This window comes from Atractosteus spatula, chromosome 13 (assembly GCF_055471065.1).
Source record: "Atractosteus spatula isolate fAtrSpa1 chromosome 13, fAtrSpa1.hap1, whole genome shotgun sequence".
Lineage (NCBI taxonomy): Eukaryota > Metazoa > Chordata > Actinopteri > Semionotiformes > Lepisosteidae > Atractosteus > Atractosteus spatula.
In genome coordinates this window covers 4,416,453-4,422,452 of record NC_142718.1, presented here as the reverse complement: position 1 = coordinate 4,422,452, position 6,000 = coordinate 4,416,453, and positions in this window count along the sequence as shown.

Genomic DNA, 6,000 nt, shown 5'->3' with positions numbered 1-6,000 from the left:
GTTTTGGACTTTTCGACCACTTGAGCCTCAACGTACATTCATTTAGCACTCGGTTCAACCCAAAATTTCCAATGAAAGAATACCTTTCAACAATTAATTTGACCATTCCTGACACACTCTTTTGGTTTTGGCAGTGTTGTATTGTCTTTTCAGACTCATATTTTGATTTAGAGAAGCACATTTTTCAGTCTAATGAGTGGAATTTTGAGAAAATTGACTTTGAGAAATATTTGAGCCCTAACGCTAACTAGGAAAACCCCAAGCTAGGGTTAGGGTTTCATTCCCATACAATGTAGACAGTTTTTGATGGCATGGCTGTGTTTTAGGGCTGAAAGGATACTTAGGAATATAGTTCTTTCAATGTTTTCTAAACATTTTTTTCTGACCTATATGGCTGTATACAGTGCTTTGCCCCAAAAAGGAATGGCGTCTGAATTGCCCGACAGGCAACAGTCCGAAAGAAACTGATTTAGCTTTCAAACTCTTGCCATGGGCTTTGAAATCACAGGCATACTAACAAATAGAGCCAAAATGTATTAGTTGTTTCTGACTTTTCGGCCACTTGAGCCTCAACGTACATTCATTTAGCACTCCGTATTACCCAAAATGTCCAATGAAAGAATACCTTTCAAGAATTACTTTGACCATTCCTGACACACTCTTTTGGTTTTGGCAGTGTTGTATTGTCTTTTCAGACTCATATTTTGATTCAGAAAGCAAATTTTCCAGTCTAATGAGTGGAATTTTGAGAAAATTGTCTTTGAGAAATATTTCAGCCCTAACCCTAACTAGCAAAACCCGAAGCTAGGGTTAGGGTTTTATTCCCATACAATGTAGACAGTTTTTGATGGCATGGCTGTGTTTTAGGGCTGAAAGGATACTTAGGAATATAGTTCTTTCAATGTTTTCTAAACATTTTTTTCTGACCTATATGGCTGTATACAGTGCTTTGCCCCAAAAAGGAATGGCGTCTGAATTGCCCGACAGGCAACAGTTCGAAAGAACCTGATTTAGCTTTCAAACTCTTGCCATGGGCTTTGAAATCACAGGCATATTAACAAATAGAGCCAAAATGTATTAGTTGTTTCGGACTTTTCGGCCACTTGAGCCTCAACGTACATTCATTTAGCACTCCGTTTTACCCAAAATTTCCAATGAAAGAATACCTTTCAACAATTAATTTGACCATTCCTGACATACTCTTTAGGTTTTGGCAGTGTTGTATTGTCTTTTCAGACTCATATTTTGATTCAGAAAGCAAATTTTCCAGTCTAATGAGTGGAATTTTGAGAAAATTGTCTTTGAGAAATATTTGAGCCCTAACCCTAACTAGCAAAACCCGAAGCTAGGGTTAGGGTTTTATTGCCATACAATGTAGACAGTTTTTGATGGCATGGATGTGTTTTAGGGCTGAAAAGATACTTAGGAATATAGTTCTTTCAATGTTTTCTAAACATTTTTTTCTGACCTATATGGCTGTATACAGTGCTTTGCCCCAAAAAGGAATGGCGTCTGAATTGCCCGACAGGCAACAGTTCGAAAGAACCTGATTTAGCTTTCAAACTCTTGCCATGGGCTTTGAAATCACAGGCATACTAACAAATAGAGCCAAAATGAATTAGTTGTTTCGGACTTTTCGGCCACTTGAGCCTCAACGTACATTCATTTAGCACTCCGTTCAACCCAAAATGTCCAATGAAAGAATACCTTTCAACAATTAATTTGACCATTCCTGACACACTCTTTTGGTTTTGGCAGTGTTGTATAGTCTTTTCAGACTCATATTTTGATTCAGAGAAGCAAATTTTCCAGTCTAATGAGTGGAATTTTGAGAAAATTGTCTTTGAGAAATATTTGAGCCCTAACCCTAACTACCAAAACCCCAAGCTAGGGTTAGGGTTTTATTCCCATACAATGTAGACTGTTTTTGATGGCATGGCTGTGTTTTAGGGCTGAAAGGATACTTAGGAATATAGTTCTTTCAATGTTTTCTAAACATTTTTTTCTGACCTATATGGCTGTATGCAGTGCTTTGCCCCAAAAAGGAATGGCATCTGAATTGCCCGACAGGCAACAGTTCGAAAGAACCTGATTTAGCTTTCAAACTCTTGCCATGGGCTTTGAAATCACAGGCATATTAACAAATAGAGCCAAAATGTATTAGTTGTTTCGGATTTTTCGACCACTTGAGCCTCAACGTACATTCATTTAGCACTCCGTTCAACCCAAAATTTCCAATGAAAGAATACCTTTCAACAATAAATTTGACCATTCCTGACACACTCTTTTGGTTTTGGCAGTGTTGTATTGTCTTTTCAGACTCATATTTTGATGTAGAGAAGCACATTTTTCAGTCTAATGAGTGGAATTTTGAGAAAATTGACTTTGAGAAATATTTCAGCCCTAACCCTAACTAGCAAAACCCGAAGCTAGGGTTAGGGTTTTATTCCCATACAATGTAGACAGTTTTTGATGGCATGGCTGTGTTTTAGGGCTGAAAGTATACTTAGGAATATAGTTCTTTCAATGTTTTCTAAACATTTTTTTCTGACCTATATGGCTGTATACAGTGCTTTGCTCCAAAAAGGAATGGCGTCTGAATTGCCCGACAGGCAACAGTTCGAAAGAACCTGATTTAGCTTTCAAACTCTTGCCATGGGCTTTGAAATCACAGGCATATTAACAAATAGAGCCAAAATGTATTAGATGTTTCGGACTTTTCGGCCACTTGAGCCTCAACGTACATTCATTTAGCACTCCGTTCAACCCAAAATGTCCAATGAAAGAATACCTTTCAACTATTAATTTGACCATTCCTGACACACTCTTTTGGTTTTGGCAGTGTTGTATTGTCTTTTCAGACTCATATTTTGATTTAGAGAAGCATATTTTTCAGTCTAATGAGTGGAATTTTGAGAAAATTGACTTTGAGAAATATTTGAGCCCTAACGCTAACTAGCAAAACCCGAAGCTAGGGTTAGGGTTTTATTCCCATACAATGTAGACAGTTTTTGATGGCATGGCTGTGTTTTAGGGCTGAAAGGATACTTAGGAATATAGTTCTTTCAATGTTTTCTAAACATTGTTTTCTGACCTATATGGCTGTATACAGTGCTTTGCCCCAAAAAGGAATGGCGTCTGAATTGCCCGACAGGCAACAGTTCGAAAGAACCTGATTTAGCTTTCAAACTCTTGCCATGGGCTTTGAAATCACAGGCATATTAACAAATAGAGCCAAAATGTATTAGATGTTTCGGACTTTTCGGCCACTTGAGCCTCAACGTACATTCATTTAGCACTCCGTTCAACCCAAAATGTCCAATGAAAGAATACCTTTCAACAATTAATTTTAGCATTCCTGACACACTCTTTTGGTTTTGGCAGTGTTGTATAGTCTTTTCAGACTCATATTTTGATTCAGAGAAGCAAATTTTCCAGTCTAATGAGTGGAATTTTGAGAAAGTTGTCTTTGAGAAATATTTGAGCCCTAACCCTAACTAGCAAAACCCGAAGCTAGGGTTAGGGTTTTATTCCCATACAATGTAGACAGTTTTTGATGGCATGGCTGTGTTTTAGGGCTGAAAGGATACTTAGGAATATAGTTCTTTCCATGTTTTCTAAACATTTTTTTCTGACCTATATGGCTGTATACAGTGCTTTGCCCCAAAAGCAATGGCGTCTGAATTGCCCGACAGGCAACCGTTCGAAAGAACCTGATTTAGCTTTCAAACTCTTCCCATGGGCTTTGAAATCACAGGCATATTAACAAATAGAGCCAAAATGTATTAGTTGTTTCGGACTTTTCGGCCACTTGAGTCTCAACGTACATTCATTTAGCACTCCGTTCAACCCAAAATGTTCAATGAAAGAATACCTTTCAACAATTGATTTGACCATTCCTGACACACTCTTTTGGTTTTGGCAGTGTTGTATACTCTTTTCAGACTCATATTTTGATTCAGAGAAGCAAATTTTCCAGTCTAATGAGTGGAATTTTGAGAAAATTGTCTTTGAGAAATATTTGAGCCCTAACCCTAACTACCAAAACCCCAAGCTAGGGTTAGGGTTTTATTCCCATACAATGTAGACTGTTTTTGATGGCATGGCTGTGTTTTAGGGCTGAAAGGATACTTAGGAATATAGTTCTTTCAATGTTTTCTAAACATTTTTTTCTGACCTATATGGCTGTATGCAGTGCTTTGCCCCAAAAAGGAATGGCATCTGAATTGCCCGACAGGCAACAGTTCGAAAGAACCTGATTTAGCTTTCAAACTCTTGCCATGGGCTTTGAAATCACAGGCATATTAACAAATAGAGCCAAAATGTATTAGTTGTTTCGGATTTTTCGACCACTTGAGCCTCAACGTACATTCATTTAGCACTCCGTTCAACCCAAAATTTCCAATGAAAGAATACCTTTCAACAATTAATTTGACCATTCCTGACACACTCTTTTGGTTTTGGCAGTGTTGTATTGTCTTTTCAGACTCATATTTTGATTTAGAGAAGCACATTTTTCAGTCTAATGAGTGGAATATTGAGAAAATTGACTTTGAGAAATATTTGAGCCCTAAGCCTAACTAGCAAAACCCCAAGCTAGGGTTAGGGTTTCATTCCCATACAATCTAGACAGTTTTTGATTGCATGGCTGTGTTTTAGGGCTGAAAGGATACTTAGGAATATAGTTCTTTCAATGTTTTCTAAACATTGTTTTCTGACCTATATGGCTGTATACAGTGCTTTGCCCCAAAAAGGAATGGCGTCTGAATTGCCCGACAGGCAACAGTTCGAAAGAACCTGATTTAGCTTTCAAACTCTTGCCATGGGCTTTGAAATCACAGGCATATTAACAAATAGAGCCAAAATGTATTAGTTGTTTCGGACTTTTCGGCCACTTGAGGCTCAACGTACATTCATTTAGCACTCCGTTCAACCCAAAATGTCCAATGAAAGAATACCTTTCAACAATTAATTTGAGCATTCCTGACACACTCTTTTGGTTTTGGCAGTGTTGTATTGTCTTTTCAGACTCATATTTTGATTCAGAGAAGCAAATTTTCCAGTCTAATGAGTGGAAATTTGAGAAAATTGTCTTTGAGAAATATTTGAGCCCTAACCCTAACTAGCAAAACCCGAAGCTAGGGTTAGGGTTTTATTCCCATACAATGTAGACAGTTTTTGATGGCATGGCTGTGTTTTAGGGCTGAAAGGATACTTAGGAATATAGTTCTTTCAATGTTTTCTAAACATTTTTTTCTGACCTATATGGCTGTATACAGTGCTTTGCTCCAAAAAGGAATGGCGTCTGAATTGCCCGACAGGCAACAGTTCGAAAGAACCTGATTTAGCTTTCAAACTCTTGCCATGGGCTTTGAAATCACAGGCATATTAACAAATAGAGCCAAAATGTATTAGTTTTTTCGGACTTTTCGGCCACTTGAGCCTCAACGTACATTCATTTAGCACTCCGTTCATCCCAAAATGTCCAATGAAAGAATACCTTTCAACAATTAATTTGACCATTCCTGACACACTCTTTTGGTTTTGGCAGTGTTGTATTGTCTTTTCAGACTCATATTTTGATTCAGAAAGCAAATTTTCCAGTCTAATGAGTGGAATTTTGAGAAAATTGTCTTTGAGAAATATTTCAGCCCTAACCCTAACTAGCAAAACCCGAAGCTAGGGTTAGGGTTTTATTCCCATACAATGTAGACAGTTTTTGATGGCATGGCTGTGTTTTAGGGCTGAAAGGATACTTAGGAATATAGTTCTTTCAATGTTTTCTAAACATTTTTTTCTGACCTATATGGCTGTATACAGTGCTTTGCCCCAAAAAGGAATGGCGTCTGAATTGCCCGACAGGCAACAGTTCGAAAGAACCTGATTTAGCTTTCAAACTCTTGCCATGGGCTTTGAAATCACAGGCATATTAACAAATAGATCCAAAATGTATTAGTTGTTTCGGACTTTTCGGCCACTTGAGGCTCAACGTATATTCAT